This window comes from Canis lupus, chromosome 11, assembly GCF_003254725.2.
Source record: "Canis lupus dingo isolate Sandy chromosome 11, ASM325472v2, whole genome shotgun sequence".
NCBI classification, from domain to species: Eukaryota; Metazoa; Chordata; class Mammalia; order Carnivora; family Canidae; genus Canis; species Canis lupus.
Window position 1 is genome coordinate 32,259,361 of NC_064253.1, and position 24,356 is coordinate 32,283,716.

Genomic DNA, 24,356 nt, shown 5'->3' on the forward strand with positions numbered 1-24,356 from the left:
TTTCAGTGTTTTTTGGGTAATTTTTGTGTCATTTAAACTCATATTAGGTAGACTTAAACACATATCTATTACAGAATTCCCTTTGAAATAAATTCTCTATCATAGATTTCTGTACTCATACATCATTCAAAAATAGATGTTATTTATTATAGCATAAATTAAATTTTATCTAAAATAAGTGATTAAAACTATTAAATATGAAATATACGAGCAAGATAGTATAATTTAATGGAGGGGCCATCACATTTGGAATAAAAAATTTAATTTCCATTTGAAGCCATAATATATATCAATTCTGTAATTTTGATCTATTTGGCTTCTTGGTCTCACTTGTGTCTGAAAAGCACATCATAATAAACCTACTTCTCTAATAATTTATATGTATGAATATGAAGTCAATATTTTGGTACCACAAAGTCATATATTTCCTAGTTATTGGAGTTAATGGTTTCTTGCTTTAATCTCCAACAAATTGTCATTTGTAGGTCTTTCAACCTTTTTTTATAAGTCATAGTAAAAATGTTAGTTTTAGGTGTACAAGATATTGGTAAAAGCTGAATATTAAAACATTTCCTTCTTCTGCCTATTCCTTTATGAATCCTCCCATCCCCTTCCCTGCATCCCCCAATATTACGCACATGGCACTTTGTGGGCCATGAAATGTCCCTGTCATTTGGATGAAATTTAGAGAAAATGTCTTTTTACCAAACATTCTAAATTCTTCACCTGTATGTTAGAGCAGCCATATTATTTTTATACCAAACAAGAGAAGAATGAAACTATTTTTGAAATTTAAAAATACTTAAATAGACTATGCACATTATGACAACCATGCAATTGCAAACATCTTTTGACTCTCAATGTATCTTAAGGCTTAGGCTTACCTGCTATTTAAGGCTTACCTAATATTCATTTAAATGGTATACTATTGAGCAGTTACAATATATCTCTAATTCTAACTATAGAATTTTTGTTTTGAAATTTCTTAACTACTTTCATTTATCTTCTACAGGTCTCAATATTTGCATAATCCTTGATTTTTTGTTTAATAAAACTCAATGTTTTCTAAAAGATAAATCTAAATTAAATGTAATAAAATGTATTCCATGAACTAATCCCTGTAAATAGCTATCATATCTGGTTCTGGGCTGTAAAAAGATTCAGAATAAGTAAAGTAGCTATTATAACATATCTAATTAATTTCTTACTTCCACATCAATTTTAAATTGTGAGTGTAAAAAGTCTGATATGCTAGGAAATTATATTTTATTGGATTAATTTTATATAGATAGAAATTGCAGGTGGGTGAAGGCTTAACATTTAAAATGTAATTTGAGTTTATTTTTCTCATTAAAAAACTAGAATTGGAGTTTTATAAGATAAAAACTCTATTATAAGTGATACTTTATGTCTAATTTAGAAAAATAGTTTCTAAAAGCTCTATCTTATTTTACAAACCAAATGAATGCAATAGAAAGAAAGCAAAGTGAAGGTAAAGAAACAGTTAATTAGCAAATTGGATACTTACTTTGTAAATATAATGGAATTGAACAGCAAATATCTTTAGATACCCAATGGTCATAAAGGACAACAAAAAATAATATACAAAATAATTTATTAAGATAGAATTTTTTAAAGGTTGACCAAAGTATTAAGTAACCAAAATAAAGTAACACAAATTAACAAATGCTAGAATATCTTTTAATTATGATATTGAAGCTCAAGCACAAAGAAAAAATTCTATAAGCATCCAAGAAGAAAATTCAAATTAGCTAAATAGAGAAAAGAAACAATAGGTTCATTTGACTGATAAACCTCTCCTGACCAGCATTCAAGGCAAAATCACCAAAGGATCACAGATTCTAAATGCAGATGCTAAAAAACCATAATCTAAGTTTTGGTTATGCTTCAATGATGTTGTACATGAGCATGAGCAACAGAAACATCTCAAATGTATATGGCTAGGTGACCAAATACATAAGAACAAAACCCCAAGCCTGACATCCTAGTGTCTAAAGCATCACAGTGAAATACAGTGAGACAATGGTAAAAGTTTAACAAGAAAATGCATAAAAGGCAGAGAATAGAGAAATGTAGAGATATCATTTAAAGTTGAATACAGACGAGCACATAGGTGGCTCAGTGGTTGAGTGTCTGCCTTTGGCTCAGGTCATAATCCTGGGGTCCTGGGATAGAGCCCCAGGCTTCCTCAGGCAGCCTGCTTCTCCCTCTGCCTGTGTCTCTGCCTCTCTCTTTGTGTCTCTCATGAATAAATAAATAAAATCTTTAAAAAAAATAAAGTTGAATACAGAGAAAGTAGCATTCAGTAACATTATAAACACCAAATATATAAAAATAAGAATACTGGATACTCAGTGATGAAAGGAACACACATAAGTTTGTCTTTTTCTTAGTGACATAATGTAACATGTATAAAAATTAGAGAAAATGCCAATACAAATTCTTGAACATAAAATACTAAAGGAAGAGATCTACATCTTGTTACTAAATTAATGAAATTAATAAGAACATTTAAAGATACAGAATATCATCCATCTATCCATCTACCCACCAAAATCTGTATTTTCACTGGCAAAAAATTGTAAGAGGGTATTAATCATAACTTCTTATTTGGAGTATCAAAAATAAGCCTAAGCCTGAGAAACAGTTGCATTTTTCTTCAGTTTAATATGGAAACCATATAACTGCCCTAGATTATGCAGGAAAAAAATTGCAGTGTTCACTTAAGCTATGCTAAGCTATTATAAGACAGGTTTTGACACTTTTAACTCATTACTCACCCAGATGATATTAATCAGGGAAGACCAGATCTCTGACTTAGAGGTACTGAAGAAACTGGGGAGCTGCAGAATAAGAATGTTTTCGTAGGCTCTTTTCAGATACCCGGGAGGATGAATCCTTGAAAAGGACTGAGGCTGCTCCTCTCTCACTTGAATTCCAGTGACATTCACACAAGAGAAGTACATAAGCTATTTGGCCTACGTTTTTTGGCATTTAGAGATTGCTGATAATTTACAAACAATCTGAAATCAAGATGCTGGCTGGCAGGGATAGAAAGGGAACCACCTTGAGAACTGCCTGCAACGTTTCCGATTTGGTCATGCAAAGACACTTGCTGCCTCTGTGAACCTGATTTAGTTCAACTGAACTAACACTGAAGAAAGAGGTCTAGATGTGAGTTATTTCACAAGAATCTACCCTCAAAAGAAATGCATTGAGAGGACTAGATCCCAAAAAGCCAGGAACTGTAAGGAAGATGAGTCATAAGTTAAAGATGAGGAAGCATTGCCCATACCAGGGAACTATAGTCCAAAGTGCCCAGATAAGGGATTTATGAGGAATCCCCCCCCCAAAAAATATATATATACTATAAGAGGAAGGATCATGTTTGGTGCCCATGATCTGCTGGATTGCGTTTCGTCTAGATGTCTAAAACCTGTCCCTTTAGGCCTAACCCCAGAGGTACTACCGACAACATCTTGCAAGAGGGAAGGAAGGAGAGGGCAGGAGAAGAGATCACCATCACCTTCCAGTTGAATGTTGTATCAACTTGGGTGATGGATGAGAGTAAGGGAATTTGAAAGTCAGCTGGGTTTGTTTATTACCTGAGACTTATTCCAAAAGGCCAAAATTTCATCCAGATGTTTAAAAGAAAAAATAAAAAAGCATATCAAAGGAACAACTTAAAGGGATCACCTGTAAAACCAAATAAATTTGCTTTAGCTTGTATTTTATCAAGACCAGCTCATTCAATGCACTAGAAAAAAAGTAGAGTAAATATTGGGCAAGCAAACAAACAAATCTTGTCAGTATTTTTCCAGGAATAAACAAAGGATAGAAGGAAGAATTACAGTCAATTTTTTCTTCATTTCCATAGCATATGGAAATGAAAGGTCTATAATCCTGTAATTAGCATTAATATCTGTTAATAAATGAACTCTGTCAAAGCAAAAAAGATTTTATTGAGAGTATTCTAATTGGGCAGAGAATCCAGAATATGAGTTCAACTCTATTGAAACAAAGAGCTGAAATGTTTTTAATATTTGCAGCAGGAGGATCACAGTCCGCCTGTGTTTGTCAATTGGCCTTTTCCAAAACAAAAGTAAACTTCTTCATATCTTCCCAACTGGAGGTCATTTACAGCTTGTAGCAAGGCATCCACCAAAACCATCCAATAGAGACCCTGAGATAGGGGCATTATCTTCTTTGATTATTATATTTCAAAGAGATGGCTCTCAGTACTTGAGAAAGACAATCCTCAGTTATAAAACAAGAAGGATATTTTTAAAGTGACTTATAGCTCATATGGGGCAGAGAAAAGACTGACAATTACTTTTTTAAAAAGTAAATGCTCAGGCAGCCCTGGTAGCCCAGTGGTTTAGCACCGCCTTCAGCCTAGGGTGTGATCCTGGAGACCCGGGATCGAGTCCCACCTCGGGCTCCCTGCATGGAGCCTGCTTCTCCCTCTGCCTGTATCTCTGCTCCTCTCTCTCTCTCTCTGTGTCTGTCATGAATAAATAAATAAAATCTTTAAAAAAAAGAAAAGTAAATGCTCTAAGGGAACGGGTTGCATATTAATGCATAAACTGCCTTTTATGCATTACTATGTGATGGACTAACATATTTCTACAAGTGAATCTTAATATCCAAATCTCACTTTGTTACATTTTTTATTCATTTAGCTTTCACTTACTTTTGAGATGAAAGGATCAAACTGAATAACTCCAATGCATTTACTTAAATAAATCCAATATTAAAAACTCAAAAAGCTGAAAAACAATGTGTTCCTAAAGAAAATATTTTAGTAGCAAACATACAGATCTAAATAATTTCTTCTGAGATTCAAATAAGTGACCTGGAGAATCAAGTACCAGAAACATCTAAACCTCAAGAAAAATAAATAAATAAATGACTAAAAATATATGACAAAAATATAAAATGATGATTATTTTACTTTTTCTGTGAATTGATTTGAGGTTTGCCAGTTTTTTAATTCAATCGATAGCTTCTATCCTTTCTCTAGCACTCTTAATCAAACATACATAACTTTATTCTTATTTGTAAGCAATATTCCAACCATTTCCCCTCATAAAATACATTATTCTCCCTCCATTACCATTCAGTTCTTCCACTCTCTCTCTTCATGTTTTTGTTTTTAAGATTTTATTTATTTATTCATGAGAGACACAGAGCAAGAGAGGCAGTCAGAGACACAGGCAGAGGGAGAAGCAGGCTCCATGCAGGGAGCCTGATGTGGGACTCGAACCCAGGACTCCAGGATCAGGCCCTGGCCTGAAGGCGGTGCTAAACCGCTGAGCGATCCAGGCTGCCCATCTCCCTTCATGAGTTAAAGCATTTTGTAAACATTTGTGGTTTTTAATCTTCCTTTTCCCCGATTTATTTTTTTTCCTTTTCCTATCTCCAATGAGTCTGTATCATTGCAAAAGCAAACAATCAAACAGAAATAAAAACAAAAATAACTGTTTTCATGTTTAAGGATATGGGATTTAACAGAAGCAAGTAGGTTTAAGGAAAAGGATTGGATGGGGTGGAATTCAGGAGGCTATGTGTGATGTCACTGCCTTGTGCTACAAGCTTAGGGGATATGATCTTTAGATCTGGCTGCTGTTGCCACTGAAAGTGTTCTCCCAAGGGTCAAGTGTCCTCAACCTTTGCAGGAACAGAAATAGACAAAGCTGCACATAGCAAAGCATGTAGCACAAGTTTGGCAAGTGAATTCACTTAATGGAAACTTATTTGCATCTAAATAATGTTGCAAAGGAGGATGAGAGGTTTTGTTTTACCTGTCCAGCCTCTGCTCTTAATGAAAACTTACTAGAAAGAAGTAGAAATTGGTACCAAATGTCAACTGATTACATGCAGTACAGTATAGCCACTGTCTACTGAATATTTAAATATATCCATTTGCTTATCCCTAAATTTTAACACAACAATAATGACAGTAACAATGCATTTTTTGCTTAAGAAAAAGAAGGAAGGAAGGAAGGAAGGAAGGAAGGAAGGAAGGAAGGAAGGAAGGAAGGAAGGAAGGAAGGGAGGGAGGGAGGGAGGGAGGGAGGGAGGGAGGGAGGGAAGGAAGGAAGGAAGGAAGGAAGGAAGGAAGGAAGGAAGGAAGGAAGAAAGGAAGGAAGCTCAATCTTTCCCCAAAATGGACAAGCAGTTACATCAGTCTTTGTAGTTCTTTCTGGATAAGAATTATTCTGCTTCTAGTTAACTACAATGCCCCCTACATATGCTATAATTTAAAGAATAAGTTATATAATAAATAACAATAAAAATCTTTATATATATAATATAACTGGTAAGAAGAATAACAGGAAAAAAAAGATAGTTGCTTTATATACAAAACCAAAACAAATAAGGTCAAAGTATATAGATAACCGTTATATTCTTTATTTTTGTACTTTGTCATAATCTTATTTATGATGTTCTTTTACTGCTTAATTCATATGCCCTAAATTCTAAAATAGCTCCTTCAGTTGATCAGTGATTTTTAACTGATGAAGTACCTCAAATGATTATGTATGAAATATCTGAGTGTTGAGGGTATTGCTTAGATGAACTGTAGCTGTTTATTAATTTTTGCCACTGGTATGGAAGTACTCAGTTATCCCAAATAGTTCCCTAGACTCCAGATATATTCCTACTATTCAATCCCACTTCCTTTGCTTCCTAAAATCATGTCCAAAATAAACTTACTTGTACTCAAATCTTCCTCTGAAGTTTTTGTTCAAGTGAATAAAACTAAAGCAATTTTAAGGTCATTTTATTTAATTCAGTAATCTCCATCGTGCCCTGTTTGTTCAATGACATGAGGAATTTATATTTTATAGGAGGAAAACTTGATATCTGTTCTATGAAATCATTGCTGGGTCTTCTAGTGAAAGCATCTTCCTGAGTAGAAAGTCCTCTGGATAAACAAAGTCTAAAGATTTAGGAGGAGAAGAAAAAAATGTATAAGTGGATTATTAGATATAATGGTGAAACGACCCATTTCTATTTCCATCATTCTCAGGTCCATGAACACTAACTATGATATCTCAACCCCATATATAGTTTTCTGGTTTAGAATACAAAATATAACCTTTAAAAGAGTACCCAAACTTTATGGTATGTGGCCCTGTCTGGTATTTTATGGAGACTTTGAAAAAAGCATATCAATATTCTTAGTAGACCAGCTGCCTCTCAGTAAATTAATTACATCAAAAATAAACGAGAGGAAAAAAAATCATTGCATCCTATCAATAGATACTGCAAGAACATTTGATAAAATTCAACAGAGCAACATAATATAAACCCTTTACTATCACTGGACTAGAAAGCAATTAGGCAGGTATAATAAAGACTGTAACCAATAACCCAAAAGAAGGTGCATGAAAATTGATGACATAATGAACTACTTTGTTTAAAATAATTATCTAGACAAGGACAACTACTATCGCCTTTATGGTTTAACATTTCTTTGGAGAATTTGGCAAATACAAGATGAAAACAAAGTGATTTACATCAACTTCAGAAAATATAAAATCTCCTTGTTTTGCTAAATGAAAAGATGAAAACCTAGAAAATTCCCATATTAGGTTTGCTAGAATGAGGACATTTTGTCTTAATTTAACCCTAAATATCAAGAGTAAAATGAATGAAAATATTCCATTGGCAAAAATGAAATATACGTACTTAAAAAAAACTCATGAAGAAATACTCAGAAAAGACATCTACATGAAACAATTATAAAGCCATTAGCAGACATAAAACAATATATAAAAACAATGTAAAGTTATTTATAGAAAATACTTAGATATCATCATAAAAATATAAGTTCTCAATTAATATATGTATTTATTTGATGGAATCCCAATAGAATCCTGAGATTTTCATGTAATTAAATCGAATGATCTTAAAACTGCTTTAGTTTTATTCACTTGAACAAAAACTTGAGAGGAAGATTTGAGTACAGTAAGTTTATCTGGGACATGATTTTTGGAAGCAAGAGTGAAGAAAGAGGGGTAATGAAGAAAGGGAAAAAAAAGTATTCATAGTATAATAGTTTATGTTTGTGGATCCTGGGCATGGGGGGGGAAGGCAATCACTGGGCTGACCTAAAAAGTATGGAGAACTGTGCATCAGATTGCTAGGGGCCTGGAGTGATTCTCCACCATCTTTGTTCCTTTGTTCTTTAAGGATGGCTCCAAGGAGCATTAAGTCAGGACTGCACAAAACTAGGGCCAAATAAGCTGTAGGTGTTGCAAAAGTTCAGGAGCTGAAGAAAAATCTTAGATAAGACCTTGATTTTGTCTAGGGTCTGACAGTGACAGGTAAGTCTAAATTCCCAAGGATCATCTAATATACATGATTAAAGTTAGATCAAAAGAAAGTGACAGAGTATAGCAGAAATATCTGCAACAAAAATTGAGAATAAATAAGAATAAATGGTAATGTTATTAAACCACTTAGTGGAGCATTTCCTTAAAAAGATATTAAAATGTAGGGGAGTCAGACTGGCCTAGTCAGTAGAGCATGTGACTCTTGCTCTCAGGGTGGTGAGTTCAGGCCTCATGTTGAGTGTAGAGCCTACTTAAAAAATTGTTTTCTTTTTAAATAAAAAGATATTAAAATACAGAGAGTAGACACTAATCAAATTAACTTAGTGTTAATGTAAAATATACAAACCAATCAAACGAAACAGAGAAATCAGAACTAAATTCCCAAATATGACATATTAACAGAGATGAATGCAGCAAGTTTGATTCAGTGGAAAATGACAAACACTTTCATAAATGGTAGCAGATACATGGTATTCAACAGAGGAGAAGAATGAATTCCCAGCCTTCATCACAGTCAAAACTAAAATCCAGGTGAATAAATTATTTAAATATTTTTAAAAGCATGAAAATGTTACAAAGAAATTCTAAGATACTGTATGAATTATTTGAATATAGAAAGTCTTTTCTAGGCAAGACTTAAAATCAATAATCTATTTAAAAAATAGATATTTGGGTGCCTGGATGGCTCAGAGGTTGAGCGCCTGCCTTCGGCTCAGGTCGTGATCCCAGGTCCTGGGATGGAGTCCCACTTCAGGCTCCCTGTGAAGAGTCTGCTTCTCCTTCTGCCTATGTCTTTGCCTCTCTCTCTGTGTTTCTCAAGAATGGATAAATAAATTTTTTTAAAAAGATATTTGATGAGAATAGATCTGTCAATGGACAAAAATAGAACAAAAATATTGTATCATAGCAGACAAAATTTCTAGGTTATTTATTAGTAATGAGTAAATGAATACATATAATAAAAATGGCAGAGATGAATTGTTATTACAAAAAAAATGTTTTTAAAATTGATAAATAAGTAATAGATGCTCAATTTAATAATAGATGCTCAATTTGCAATTCAAAGATGCATTATAGCTATATATATATTATAGCAATATATCAAAAATTGAAATATGTATTTCAAATGTAGACATCATTCAGTTATTCTACTTTGAAAAATTAATCAATTACAAAGTACTTAAATAAAATCATATTTATTGTTTGCTTTGTTCCAAAATATGGAAACAAAGTGAAGGACAACAGAGAAATAAATAGAAAAAAATTTAAGAGGGTACTTTAACCAAATCAGAAAAGCAATTATAATCAGTAAACTACTTAAATTTTTATAAAATCTATGATGACAATTATGTAGACAGTTTTGAGGGAATTGTCATATTTGAGGGAAACATATTTGGTAATATCATGGCTCATCTGTGTGTAGAGATGCGCGACTGTTATGATTAAGTAGATGCAGATGGATGATGTATCCATAGAGAAAAACAGCATATATGATATGGATTCAGTTAACTGAAGAGTAAGATTGGGATGACATTACATATGATTGTAGGAATAGTGAATTTTTGCTGTGTTAATTTTTTCTTGCTAAGAATAGGTAAATAGATTACACAAATTTTAGAACACATATAATGAAATATCTTCTAATAATTGCTATTATTATTTTTATTTTTCTGATTATATAAACTATATTATTAAAATTAAATCATAATGCTTTTTTAAAAAGTAATTCCAAATTTTATTTGAAATATTACTTATTAAATTGAGTGAATATGAAACAAAAAAGGTAACAATGAATAAAGACTCCAGATACATAAATATTACATATTTATATTAAAAAGCATCCTCTCAGTAATAGAGAAGAAGATCAATTAAACAGAATAAAAAGCACAAAAGAAAGTCATTGTCATATATAATGTAGGATATAAAAAAAGGCAGTTTAAGTCATTTGAGAAAATATTAAATACTATAGAGAATATTGAGACTTTTTGCTGGTTGAAGCATAAAGTTTGGCTTTTCTCATTATATTACAAGAAGGAAGGAAAGAAGGAAAGGGAGAAGGAAAAGATGTAACATTTAAATATAAAAATGAAACAGTAAAAGTATTTAAGTGAATTATATTTTATAAAGGGAAAGCCCTTTTATTATGATACAAAAAATCAATAAATTACAAAGGAAATTATTAATAAACTTAACTACTACAAATGTGGCAAACATATAAAACATACAAAGCTAAAGAAAATTTTAACAAAAGACAATCTGGTCAGATAAATGTTACAGTTCCTTCTGGATTTTGTAATTTCAGCTATTTTTAATTTTCATAATTATGTTTTATAGATTCTGTTACTATAGTATTATAGTTTAAAAAGCAGTATATTAGTTTCCAAGAGTTTCTGTAACAATATCCTACAAACTAGATGGTTTACCACAACAGAAATCTATTCTCTCACAGTTCTGGGAACCAGAAAATTGAAATCAAGGTGTTTGTTTTGAGGGAGAATCTGTTATGAGCATTTCTCCTTGCTTCCGGTAGTTGCTGGCAACACTTGACATTCCTTGGCTTAAAGACGCATCACTCCAATCTCTGTTTGCCATCATATGTGTGTCTGTATCTCTTTGTCTCCTCTTAGGAGGATACCAGTGATTGATTTAGGACCCACACTAATCCAGCATGGTCTCCTCTTCACTTGATTATATCTGCAAGTGCCTTATTTCCAAGTAAAGTCATTTTCATTGATGCAAGGATTAGGACTTCCATATACCATTTTAAAGGACACAATTCAACATGTAACATAATGTAAATATCTGTAATTTATAGAGTATTTTTTTTCCAAAAAAAAAATCAGTGCTAGCCTTCTGTTTGTGTCATCCTCACCCTCAGAGTTTATGGAATATGTGTAATTAATAAAAGTAAATACTAATATGTTAACCCTTTAAGACACCTTTTGAGAGATTTCATCTTGACTTTTGTCCTTTGGTTTATTATTAGTTGCAGTTATCAATATATTCGGTATCTTGGGAAGGGAAATAATATTAGAGATCCACGTAGTGTCTGCATACTATGTGCATATATGTTCATAGTCAAGAAAAGAATATATATAAAATACACACCCTGTGTCTAAAAATCATTTTGTGGGTGGGAGAAAACTTTAGGAGTCGATGAATATGTTTAGAGCATAGATTGTGGTGATGGTTTTGCAGAAACCTTGCTTCAAACTCACCAAGTTGTGAACATTAAATACACAGCTTTTTATATGTTAATCATACCTCAATAAAGAGGTTTTTAAAAATTGCCTTGATCTATTCATTCTCACGTGTTTTTTTTTTTCAAAAGTAATCTAGAGGCTTAAAACACACACACACACACACACACACACACACACACACACACGAACATTGTATTACATTGTTTAATCTTCAATAATGCTCTTAATGCCCCCATCTTCCGTAGAGCTCTTTCTTTCACACTTTCTCAGTTTCTAAGTGGCATGTCGTTCATTTATACTGGGTGCAATCTAAGATGTTTTTCTATATCACAACAAATAAATGTTAATACACCTTGTAAGAGATTACACAAATGTATTTAATCTTTTCAAACCTGTTACTAATACCATATTCTAGAGATTTCACTCACTGATATTTGCCATAGCAGAACCATGGACTATTAGAATAAAGTGTTCAAAGATACATTGTTTTTAAATGTTTTCTCACATAACTATGTGCGAAAATTCTTAATAAGAACATTCTTAATAAGAATAATGGAAGATGATGCCCGTTTGTTGTCAACTGTTGCTGAATGAATTTCCTAGAATAATGAAGGAGAATAATTATTAACAGTATCATTTTTACCAAGACTTTTAGCATTACATATCAAATTATGGACTCACTGATGTGTCCTAAAAATCCTTGCTGAGGAAGCAAACCTACAAGGGACAGAGGGACTACATGTGGGTGTGCTGGGTGCCCAAGAACAGAGGGGAGTGGAAACCCCTGTCAATCACCCAGAGGTCTGTGATCTGAATAGAGAGCTCTACTCCCTGAGAGCTTGAGTCCCTTTGTCCCTCACAGGCATGCTTTTATCGCCAAACCTCATGACAGAGAAAAAAGTACAGGGAGGCCCCTTGTTGGTATTCGGTGTTTAGAGCTGCTGCACAGAGATTTTAAAAATCGTTCTTTGATTTTTCAATTTACTCTCTTCTAAGGCTGATAATGCTTGAGGGTTGTGCTGAAGAGAGATTAGAGACAGGTAATAGAAGCCACGGAAGAAGCAACACTTGTTTTCTGCTATGGTCAATATGAAAAATTATCCTACTTTGATGAATGGAAGCCTGGTGTGCTGAGAAACACGGAAATATGGAAAAATGTAAATTGCACAGCCCTTTTACATTCAAAGGGAAATTCAAGTTATGTTTAGAACTGGGTTCTCTCCAGATGCAAGTGAATGACAAACCCTGTGTGTCCCCAAAGAAACATTCTCTATAGACAGAAATACAGAATAAGGCCTATATCTTTATTTCTCTTTTTTATGCTGCATGGCAAAACTTTCGAAGCTAATCATTTTTACGTACCAAACCTACTGGAGGGCATTTCTCAAACTGTTCTCTGAGAAATTCTTGCTTTCTGGGCAGCCCAAGTGGCTTAGCAGTTTAGTGCCTGCCTTCAGCCCAGGGCGTGATCCTGGAGACCCGGGATTTAGTCCCACCTCGGGCTCCCTGAATGGAGCCTGCTTCTCCCTCTGCCTGTCTCTCTGTTTCTCTCTCTGTTTCTTGAATAAATAAATAAAATCTTAAAAAAGAAAGAAATTCTTGTTTTCTGAGATTATTACAAGGTGCCTCTAACTACAAATTGCCAATCATAAACAAACGTTAGTAACATATTTTTCCAATAATTTGTTTTTAACATATATGCGATTACTTACATATCTGTCTCTTACTTGTCTAATAAATACTGGGAATTTCAGAGCATAAAGGAGAGATGAGAGACAGTCTACTGATTTGAAGTCAGATATTTTGTTTGATAAACTAACATATATAGTGCATTCACTATATGCTAGCTGCTGATCAGAAGTTCTTCGAATGTATTAATTCCTTTGATCTTCACAATGTAAGGTAGGTGTTAAATTAATTAAACATAGAGGCCATTATACTGAGGTGGCTCTAATGCCATGGCAGCCTGTGCAAGCAAATCAAAATCTAAGCCTCTAAGTGCCTCTGGGTTATGAATTGAAACCTAAGGACAATCAATCACAAGCAGCTAAAAGGCTTTAAGCTACAGTCAATCACATAATTTCCTTGCTTTGTTTTTGTCATCTCTCTACTAGAGTCTTTCTCCAGCTTGGAGTGGACCACTCCAAACTACTTCTGGTTTTGCGCTGCCTGATTCCAATTCATTTTTGTTCAAATAAACTCTTAAAATTTTTAATATGCCTCAGTTTCTCTTTTAACATAGATAATTTAACTGTCATCATTGTATGGAAAAGTGAAGCAATCCACCTCTTAGTGTAAGGACTGAAATTTAGATAATGGATTTGATTAAAGGCCAAAAGTAAGCCCCTCCCTACAAACATAATCACCTGATTTATAATGAAGGTACAAGTTGGCTAGATTTAATAAGAAAAGAATATCCTTTTCAACAAAATGTATAGAAACAATTGAACCTCCAAATGCAAAACTGGAATATTGATTTAGAAGTTATTAAAATTTCTAGAATGAAACATAAAAGAAAATATATGTGCTTTTAGATTCAGCAAAGACTAATTATATCACCAAAAATATGCATGAAAGAAAAAAATAACTTGAATCTTATCTAAATTTTAAAAAGTTTGCATAGCCACACTGTTAAGAAAATAGAAAGATAAAGTGAAGACTGGGAGAAAATATATATAAATCACATTTATGACTAAGGATATAAATCCAGAGTATATAAATAACTGTTAAAATCAACAAATAGATGATACAAATAGATATATTACAAATATACGAAGAGACATTTTGACAAAGAGGATACACTTTATGGGTGTCAAATAAACATGAAAATACACAACATCATTAATTACTAGAGAAATACAAATTAAAATAGAAATGAGATACCACTACCTACTTATTAGAATAGATAAAAACAAAACTGACAATACCAAGTTCTGACGAGGAGATGGAGAAACTAAAACCAACATGGTTGGTGAGAAGTTACAGGCAATTTGAAAGAGAGTTTGGCAGTTTCCTGATTGATCAATCGATTGATTGACTTTAAGATTCATTGGTGGGGAGGAGCAGAAGGAGAGAATATCCAAGCAAACTCCTGATGAGCATGAAGCCCAGCTCAAGGCTCCACATCACAAGCCATGAGATCATGACCTGAACCAAATCCAAGAGTCAAATGCTTAACCAACTGAAAACCCAGGTGCTCTTCTTATTTTTAAGCTTTATTCTTGAATAACTACTTAAAAATGGAACTATACCCTGAAATATTTTTTGCACAAAATAATTTATGTAAGATTTGTTTTCACTAAGAAAGATAATTTAATCAGGCTTCATTTCACAAGCTCTTCTTGTGGGTGTATAATGTCATCTTAAAAGTTTCCTTTAGTTAAATAATCTTTTAAAAATCTAGCAAGGAATAACAAGAAGAGAAAGAAATATAATCTGATTTGTGAGCAAGAGGAAATGGGCTTCTATATATGGAACAACAAATCAAAAACAGCAATGATGTTTACAATGTGTAATCACAGATTTGTGCTAAAATCATTGAGAGATATTCAGAAGGCTCCTTTCCTTGATCAATTTTCCCAATTGCCAACTAGTATCCCTTGCACCTCTCAAATGTTTCTGGGAGTATCTAAGACAGTCTGAGCCCAAGTTGAGGTAGAAAACCTCAAGAGACTATTTTACAATAATAGCTCCATCTCTGCTGCTTTTCTACTTGTGTTCTGTATATCTACCCATGTTTTATATAGTGCCTCCGAATAAGTCAAAGTAGTTAGGTTCCCATTTCAAGGGGGAACACATAGCCTAAATCTCTTTCCAATACAAACCCCTAACCCCAAACAATAAAGAGACTCATTCTCCTTTCTTTTCTGAGTCTCCAAGACATTCCATCTACTATTCTCTACCTGTCACTTACTCTATTCAGTAAACTCTGCCTTCACTTTTGCTGGATTGCATTTGATTTCTATCCTGCCTGATGCCAAGCACCATCTTGGCTGATCCTTTGGAACCCCCTCCAGGTATTCGGACCCAGCCTGCCTGCATCAGTTACTACTGGTAGTACTACACATCTATCTTTTCAAATATGAATCTAAGCAAAAACTCTGAGATGTTAATGCTTTGCAGATAATTATGGTAAATAAAGAAGACAATAGTTCTCTGCTAAAAAAAGATCAGAAATTGAAATTTCAAAACAGAGATATTTTCTAATATATTGTTTTTAAAGCATCCTGCTTTATTTACTTATTCATGTTCTGATTTCTCCTGTTAGGAATGTAAAAAAGTTAAAAATGTGATTTTTTTTCATGAACCTATCAGGGTGTCATTTATAACTCCCCAATAAATACAATTTGTGTAACACAGCTCATATGAGAGACAAGGCAGCAAATAGTTGATTCAATTGCCTCACAAAATCCTCAGTTCTATTGTAAAAAAATACAAGCCAAGAAAGAAACTCCCTGTGGTGTAACATGAGGATCAATTATTCATTTGATTCGTGTAAACTGGCAGGAATGACATTATTTGACAAAAAGCTTTTGTTTATATGATTGAAGGCAAATGAAAAAAAGAAATCAAATAACTTGAATATAAAGGCTTTATTTACATAAGAGGCTTATGAGATCCATGCAACTGGGGTTCAGTCAAAGCAACACTTCCATCAATGTATATTTATGATTATTTTAATTTTCTTTCTTTATATACATTTCCCAGAAAGAAGACACCTCAGCTTGATGATTCCAAGAACTATTTATGCTTGAAATGCAAAGGCTTTTGATTTGTTTTTTTTTTTTATAAAATATTTCCTGCATTATAGTGGATATATAAAGATAAAATAAAAGCCATAAATTATAAAGTAATCCAGAAATCAAAACTAAATTACTATAGAGGAAACTTTTTTTGCTGTATTTCATTTTTAAGAATACCTTTTTTGTGGGTAGAATGTTATATATATTCATTTATGAAAATCATAAAAAAGCATAATAAACGTATACTTTGATATTCCAAATAATTAGATACTGATTAGATTTAAATGTGTAGGTGTGCAATCTCTTTTAGTCTAAATAGTCTCAAATTGGAAATTTGTTTTTACTTTTTCCTTTCCTCTTTTAATTTCTATTTAAAAATGACTTCCTCACATCATCAGAAACTCTTAAGAAAAAGCATAGCCTAATTGACCTCTAATCATTACTTCCCCAAGTTTTATGTTATCTATTAAACATGTATCTCTTTCCAAATTTTTACTTTTACAAATAGTACAAAATATTTTACTTTTCATTTATTATGCTTGTAGAATGAATTCCTAAAATTAAATTATTGATTAGCTTCTAAATGTTATCACTTATTTTATATTGGCAGAGAAAGATAAAAAATGTATGCAAGCATACAGTTTTCCTACAATTGCTGATTTCATGATGTATGATTATAAATTATGTAGAAAAATAAATAATCTTTGTTTCTCATCAATAGAAAAATATAATTTTATAATTAATTTGTAAATTAACTATTACTTTTGAATTTTAACCTTTTTAAATTTATTATTGGAAAATTATCTTTTTCTAAAGAGTTTGTTGATGCATTTATTATGAGTACTCTCCTTTATGATGTGCAAGCTCTTAATTTATAGATGCTATAGTTTGGGGTTGTCAATGTTACAAGTGTTTTGTCTTCAATAAGCCACCATTTTTTGGTGCTTTAATTTTTTGTTTATCATAAGGTACAGAAATGTTTATGTGTTTACTGAGATTTGTTTTGTTGGGCCCAGAGAAAACTTTTTAAAGAAAATTTTGGGGGACGCCTGGGTGGCTCAGGGGTTGAGCTCTCCTTTTGGCTCAGAGTGTGATCCCTGGGTTCTGGGATTGAGTCCTGTATCAGGCCCCCCACAGGGAGCCTGCTTCTCCCTCTGACTATGTCTCTGCCTCTCTTTCTATGTCTTTCATGAATAAATAAAATTTTTAAAATAATATAAAATTCAAGACCATATTTCTTATTTATGCTGTTCTAAATATTTTTTCTAGTTTTTATAGCTTCAACAGGTATACAACCATTATATTGCATATGTCAAAATCATAATTGAATAATTGATTCTCCATATGAAGTATCTTTTAGGAATTATTTTGATCAGTCATAAATTGTATCCATATTGTATTACTAAGAACTGATTATTCTGCAACATATAACACTTCAAATGTCTATGTAAATAAAGCTTTCTGTTTTACATCATAGTCTTTATATTTTATAGGCAGAAGATTAAATTTAAATAGAAATGCCCTTATTTTATTTAAGAGGATCTCAAATTTGTTTACTAATTCCAAGGGCGATCTCCATGTATATCTGTAAAATAGGATTAAATAAATGAACATCTGTGGAGCTTTTGTTGGCATACTATGAGTGTAAGTGAGGTTGGATGATTATTCCCCACTAACATCTCTTCTAAATAAACAGTATTAAGAAAGTATTCTGTAAATTAGATAAGTGTCACCTGATGTGATAAAATAAACACTAACAGAAGTGAAACTCACTAAAAAAGCAGAGCAGAAGTCATCCATTTTAAGAGATAGAAAATTAAGGCATGTAAGCTATTATAGTGGTGCCTTATAAAAGCAGTAATAGTTAAGAAAGAAAAGAAAGACAAACTTTTCTCCAGAAAATTCTTGAATGCCTTACAAAACATGAATTTTCTTTTTTTTAAAGATTGTATTTATTTGAGAGAGAGAGAAGGTGAGAGAGAGAAAGAGAGTAGGTGGGGGGGGCATAGTAGATGGAGAGGGAGAAGCAGACTCCTTGCTGAGCCAGGAGCTCAAGGTGGGCTCAATCCCAGGACCCTGGGATCATGACCTAAATCCAAGGCAGATGCTTAATCGACTGAGCTACCCAGGCACCCCAAAATGTGAAATTTGTAATCAATAAGACCACTAATCTGAGAGGAGATCTTTTGTCTCTCTTTGTGGTTGGATTTTTAAAATCAATTAGCAGCTAGATTAATACAAAGTTTGTGTTTTAGATTTATCAGTCATGCCACTTCCTCTAACCAACCACCAGGCACGCATGTATGCATGCAGATGTGTGTGCACAAACACACTGAGTTTGGAACTAATTGAGGATCAGAAAAATTGTTATTAATGAGTTTAATTAGTTAAAATTGTGAAACTGAGATTGTTGAATTACAGCGAGTAATCATTGGATAGGATAGAGACCCTGAGAAAAAGTTTCATCTGCATAGTAACATAGCTTACAGATGGTTCCCACCTTATACTATAAGGCAAAAGAGGGAAAGAAAGAGAAAGAAAATGACAGGAATATTATATATATATACATAATATATATATATGTATATATATAGTATATATACATATATATACTATATATACTATATATATATAGCATTAGAAAAAAGGAGGGGGAGGAAAAGAGGTAAAGGGAAAGAAGAATGCTATTTTTAATGTACCCCCCCCATTAGAAGATTGATAATTCACTCATTCTCCAATGAGGTTAACAGTAAAACTAAAAATTGGTATTCTTATACAAATAGAACTTCACTAAGGGCACATGAGAAAAATGAATTTCCCTCTAAATATATATTATCAAACATGTTAGAGACAAATTTTGAGAATTGTCTTGTTTCAATAAAAGAATGAAGGAAAACAAATACACATTAAAAAAAAACCCACCTGTACCTGTCATGATTTACAATATGCAAAGTGTCTTCTATAATTATTGTCTAGTCAACTATAGCAAAGTTAAATTTAACTGGAAAAATTAAATAATAACTGCAATGTATGTCAACTTAACTTTTTAAATAAAAGAAGTTATAAAACAGCTTATTCTTAATTGAGAAGCAATAATTTTGAAAATATAATTATGGATATACATTATATGTCTCATATAAGTATGTCAATATAATTCAAATGAACATTTCTACAGTCCATTACACTTTATAAAACTTTTTCTAATGCCTATCTCACAGGACCCACTAAGATAGGTGAACATTGCTATTTAGGATAAGAGAATGAGGTCTTAATGAGTTTATGAAACTTATCTAAAATCAAATAGAAAGAATATTCTAGAATATGATCCCCAATTTTATGAATTTCTTTCTTCCATGATTAGAAAGAGATGAGGAGGGAGAGACAGAGACAGTGCCTGTGCATACATACAGGCCTATATTGGTGTGTATTCTGACCAAAATGGATTTTGGTCAGAATTGATAAGATCTAAGAATGATGATATGGGCCAGGTAATAATACGCAGGACGCTTTAGTTAAAATACAATGTAAATAAATCAAAGTGAATATGCTTAGGCTGGTTGAGCAATTTATTTTCAGGTAAGAACTTATAATGGTGCTACTCATCCTAACAGGATGAAAATATCTTCTATGTAAAGCAAGATCACTCAGATAATATATAAAACAAAGACAGTAATTTTGATCTTTGGAGTATGATGTGCATTTATTTAAGAATAAAGATGACATAATAATGATATAGAAGATAGAGTATTTTTGCCCTTGTAGAACCTACCATATAATTCAGTAATTCCACTTCTGGAAATATATCCAAAGGAAATAGAAACACTATGTTGGAGAGATATCTGTACCCCCATGTTTTTTTTTTTTTTAAGATTTTATTTTATTTATTCATGAGATACACAGAGAGAGAGAGAGAGAGGCAGAGGCAAAGGCAGAGGGAGAAGCGGGGTTCATGCAGGGAGCCCAATGTGGGACTCGATCCCGGGTCTCCAGGATCATGCTCTGGGTTGAAGGCGGCATTAAACCGCTGTGCCACCAGGTCTGCCCTGTACCCCCATGTTTATTGCAGAATTATTTACAATACCCAAGACATGGGCATTCATCAATGGATTAATGGGTAGAGAAGTTGTGGTATATATGAACAGTAGAATATCATTCAGCCAGAAAAAAAGAAGGAAATCCTGCCATTTGGGACAACATGGTTCAGCCTTGAAGATATTATGCTAAGTGAAATAAATCAGATTTTTTTTAAAAAAGGCCAATACTATATATGATCTCACTTTAACGTAGAATCTAAAACAAACAAACCAAAAAATAAAAAATAAAAATAAAAATCCCTCTTAGGAAAAAAAAAAAAAAAAGGTCAGATTTGCAGCTATCAGAGGCAAGAGGAGAGAAGAGAATTGGAGGAAGGTGGTCAACAGACACAAAATTCCAGCAATAAGATCAATGAGTACTAGCGATGCAGTGTACAACAGAATGGCTATAGTTAATATTGCTGTATGGTATATTCGAAAGCTTTAACAACGGTAGATTCAAGGAGTTCTCATCATATTATCTGTATGACATGATGGATGTTAACTAAATTTATTGTGGTAATTATTTCATAATATATGCAAGTCAAGTCATTAGCCTTTACAAAAGCTTATACATGCTGTATAACAATGACATCTCAATAAAACTGGAAAAAAAATAAGTACAGGAAGATGGCAGCATAGGAGGACCTTAAGCTTATCTCATCCCACAACCTGGTACAACCAGATAACACTCACATCACTGTAAATAACCCAGAAAATGACCTGAATACTCGCAGAACAAACTTTACAACTAAACATAGAGAAGAAGCCACATTGAAGAGAGTAGGAAGAAGCATAGTGGGGAGCTAAATAGATCCCCAACCTTCTGCAGGATGGAGGGATCCTCAAGGGTGGACAAAAGAGAGAAACACACCATCACAGGAAAGACAAATCCCCATAATATTTGCTTTGAAAATTAGAGAGGCTGAATTTGATGAATTCTTAGAACCTGTGTGACTTAAAGCCTAGAATATTAAAAATCAGCAGGCTTGGTTTCAGGAGAGCCTGGAGGGTGATAAGAAACTGAGTCCTCACACTTAAAGAGAAAGCACAACAAACAGCCTGAGGAGATAACAGCTCAGAAACATCAGTTTGAAAAGCACCTGGGGCATGCAAAAGAGAGAGTTGTTTATGCATCTCTGAGGAGCGGAGATCACTGGAAGACTCCTCTAGGAACAGGGAAGTTGGCAAGTACCATTTCCCTTTCCCACCCCCAGCATAAACAACACCAACCACCTGTAGGAACCAGCCTAGCACTCACATTCACTACCTAACTAGCTTAAACCAAGCCCCCATACTCCCACTGTCCCATACTTCAGCAGATTCACCCTTTCCAGTCATGCTTGCCTCAGTCCCTGCACTGCAGGTCTCTGCCCCAGAAGATCAGCATAAACCGTGCCCACCCAGGTCTCCTGACCCATGTGCTTTGAGGGCCTTCATTCTAAGCAACAGCAGCAGGCCCTACCTGTGGAAGTCCAGCCTGCAGTTTCTTAAAACTGCACACACCATACAGATCTGCCTTGGCTGGCCTTGATTCTGGCAGCAACAACAACATGTCTCCTTTTGCAGCAGACCAGCATGTACCCTGTTAAAACTGTGACTGGTCCTGGAAAGCTGGTCCCACAATGACTGCAGGTCCCCTCTCATCAGTGTGAAATCTTGCAGGCACTGTGTACCACCCCCCTTCCAATATGCTCTTGGCTAAAGGCCATTTAAACTGGGGCCACAAGTTTAAATGTGTGTGCCAGGAACTTGACAGGGGTCAGCACCACTCCAAAGTGACTCTTGTCTTGGAAAGATAACCATGCACACCACTCAGACTGAAGCCCCTGCAGCAAGCTGGGGACAGAGAGTTGGTAATTATAAGCCCCATGCACAAATGAAAACTTTTCTGGTGACAATACAAGAAAAGTATCCTGCAGTTTAATGCTACTGCACCTCTAGCAAAAGCCTAGTCTGACTAACTCAAGTCCAAGGTGGCTCCAGAATGGTCCACTAACAACACAGGGACCAAATCCTGCCCACCGTAGGCAAAGAGAGTCACTGTAGATAAGTAGTCTGAAGGAAAAAAGTAGCCAAGATAAAACAGCAAGGTGTATGCAAAGCCCATAGGAGACACCCCTGAAGCACCAGGTTCTGGTGAACAGGGGACATTGCACTCCAGGGCACCACAGGACCTCTTCTTCATAAGGCCATTATTTTCAAGAGCAGAAGATGAAGTTGACTTTCTTAACACTGAGAAACTGACTCAGAGAGGTAGAAAAAATGAGGAGAGGAATATGTCTCAAATGAAAGGACAGGACAAACCCACAGTAAGAAAACTAAATGAAATGGATATAAATAATGAACTTGATAGAGAATTTAAAGTAATGATCATAAAAATTCTTGACTTGAGAAGAGAATGGAAGATATCAGTGAGACCTTTAACAAAGAGAGAAAAAACAATCAGAAATGACGAACACAATAAACAAAATTAAAAATACACTAGATGGAATAAATAGCAGACAAGAGGAAGCAGAAGAGTGAAACAGCGACCTGGAAGACAAAGCAATGCAAAGTAATTGAACTGAATATCTGGGAAAAGAAAAAAAAAAAAAAAATATATATATATATATATACACACACACACAATGGGATAGTCTTAGGGTAACAGTGACTCTATCAAGTATAATACTTGAATTATAGAGAGCTCAAAAGAGGGAAAGAGAGAAAAGGGGGCAGAACATATATTTGAAGAAATAATAACTGAAAACTTCCTGAATCTGGGGAAGGAAACAGAAATGCATAACCAGGAGGCACAGATCTTTCAATAAAATCAATCCAAGGTTATCCACAACCAGACAAGCAATAATTAAAATTAAATAACATGCTACTAAATGAATAAGTTAACCAAGAAGTCAAAGAAGAAATAAAAAAATTACATGAAAACAAATGAAAATGGAAGCACAATAGTCCAAAATCTTTAAGATGCAGCAAAAGGGGTTATAAGAGACAAGTTTATAACAATACAGGCCTACATCAAGAAGCAAGAAAAATCACAAACAAATAACCGAACTTTACACCTAAAAGAGCTGGAAAAACAACAACCAAATGCCCAAACCAGCCCCCAACCGGCTTCCAGGCAGGGAAGCCGGGGCTGGGAGGTGGGCTGAGGCAGCTCGGGTAGGGACTCAGGGCGCAGTAGGGACACGGGGCGCGGGACAGAGCCTCCCATCGGCTCCCCTTAGGTGCCGAGATGCTCAAGGGAGCTGGGGCAACAAACAAGGGCAAGAGCCAGGAGCTAAAGAGGACACCTCCTGGCTTAGGTCCTGTGGTGGTGGACCCCAGAGGTGGTGTCACCATAGCCATCCACGCCAAACCCGGGTCCAAACAAAACATTGTGACAGACATGAGAGCGGAAGCTGTGAGCACGGCCATCTCAGCCCCCACTTCGGAAGGAGACGCTCATGCCAAGCCCTTTTGGTACCTGTCCAAGGTCCTGGAGCTAGGAAGAGTAAGTGGTTTTGGATGAGGGTGGTGAATCTCGTAAAAAAGTGGTGAAGCTATTAGCATCCACAACCACTGAAGAGATCTTGGAGAAATTAAAGCAACAGGTCTAGAAAAATATAAAAGCAAATTTTGAGAAATACATCCTTTTTTTTTTAATTTATTTTTTATTGGTGTTCAATTTACTAACATACAGAATAACCCCCAGTGCCCGTCACCCATTCACTCCCACCCCCCGCCCTCTTCCCCTTCTACCACCCCTAGTTCGTTTCCCAGAGTTAGCAGTCTTTACGTTCTGTCTCACTTTCTGATATTTCCCACACATTTCTTCCCCCTTCCCTTATATTCCTTCACTATTATTTATATTCCCCAAATGAATGAGAACATATAATGTTTGTCCTTCTCCGACTGACTTACTTCACTCAGCATAATACCCTCCAGTTCCATCCACGTTGAAGCAAATGGTGGGTATTTGTCATTTCTAAT

The 24,356-nt window shown here is 34.2% G+C and overlaps 1 pseudogene; it reads left to right on the top strand.

Moving 5' to 3' along the window:
- Positions 1-3,446: 3,446 nt before the first annotated feature.
- LOC112650370 (UPF0235 protein C15orf40 homolog) lies at positions 3,447-23,983 on the top strand (annotated as a pseudogene).
- Positions 23,984-24,356: the final 373 nt, after the last annotated feature.